Raw genomic sequence first — 1,621 nt, forward strand, 5'->3', positions numbered from 1 at the left:
TATATATATATATATATATATATATATATATATATATATATATATATATATATATGCCGGTTTAAATCGCGCTTGCAAATATCTTCTGATAGGAATCTATTAAATGGTGAATGAAAAAGACAGTGACAGAGAGAGAGAGAGAGAGAGAGAGAGAGAGAGAGAGAGAGAGAGAGAAATAGAGATGAAGATAGAGATAGCGAAGAAGAAGAGAGTGAGAGGAGACACAAAGACAGATGGATAGAGGAACAGAGAGAAAGAGAGAGGGAGGGTTGCCTCACGAATGCGGGCTCATTTGTTGTGCTGACGGCTGACCGCGAGAGTCAGCAGCGGGCGGACTAATCGAAGTTCGTAGGCCGTCAGTTTCCTCTCGATGGGCAAAAATAAAAGGCAAGCCCGACGAATTCGCGTAAAGCAATTGGACGAATTCGCAGCGTGCCGCGGCGCCCCGTTCGCTCTCGCGCGCTCGTAAACCCGCTGTCGTTCTGGCCGAGCGGCCGAGTGTGCCTTGTAAATTTATCTCCCGGCCCCGGCTTCGCCGCGACGTCTCGTGATTAGAACCTAGGGCGTTTTTAACGAGGCCCGCTGTAGGTCGGGACGAGCGTCGTCCCCGTCGCTCGCCCTCGCTCTTGGCTCATACGTGGCCTCTTTTATTATTATAAGAACCCGCGTCAACGCTGACAAATTGCCGGACCCGGGGACGCGGTATATTCTCAGAAGCGATATCCGTGAGATACGCGCCGTGCCCAGCGCGGAGAAGCGCATTCGATGCACGTCGAATTTCGGATGTCCGTCCGTTCGTCCGTCCGTCCGGGGTGTCCGAGCCCGAGTGTTGCCTGGATCTCTGTATGCCCGGCATCTCCTCTGCTCTCGGCTCTCGGATTTCCCGCTTTCCACGACATAACTCGACCAGTACGCGATGCATGCGACGAAGGGAAACATCTTTGTCCCTTTGTGCGACAAATTATTCTACTACGAATACGAATCGCGTCTGTACACCTCCCCGCGCTTGCTCGTGATGAGCAGGATTATCTGCTCGAGAGTTTGATGAAAGACAACTTTTTCATTATATGATATAAATATGATTTTATGATATAAACGCGTTAATAATATGATTCTTTTACTTTGTACGATCACTTTTTTTATACAAATGGAAAAATGCAGGACACATACATACACAGCTGCATATACTACGCGTATACGTCCGATTGAATGTATTCTTTCCTTTCCTCTGTCTCTTTTTCATGAAAATGTGCCTCTATTATATTATGCTCCTCTACTATATTAAGGCAAAATACGTTTGCGCAATGCTGACATGAAATTTCTTGTCGATACGCATTCTTCAGTTAGGTAATAACGAACATGTTACCGGAGACTGATCTTTCCTTGTTACGTATCTCCGGAGCCTAGATACGGCGCGTGCGCACTTAAACGCAGGGGCTCGGGGATCAATGTTGATGTGTACGTGATGCGTGTGTCTTGTAACGAGGAAGCGTTCTGCGCGAGCTGTGCGGATCATTGATTGTTCAAAGGATCATCGGCCGACAGATACGAGACACGCGGTAGCTAGCGGATATATATATATATATATATATATATATATATATATATATATATATATATA

Source organism: Odontomachus brunneus, unplaced genomic scaffold (assembly GCF_010583005.1).
Source record: "Odontomachus brunneus isolate Ranch 3 - 2012 unplaced genomic scaffold, Obru_v1 Obru_scaffold_079, whole genome shotgun sequence".
In the NCBI taxonomy this organism is placed as follows: domain Eukaryota; kingdom Metazoa; phylum Arthropoda; class Insecta; order Hymenoptera; family Formicidae; genus Odontomachus; species Odontomachus brunneus.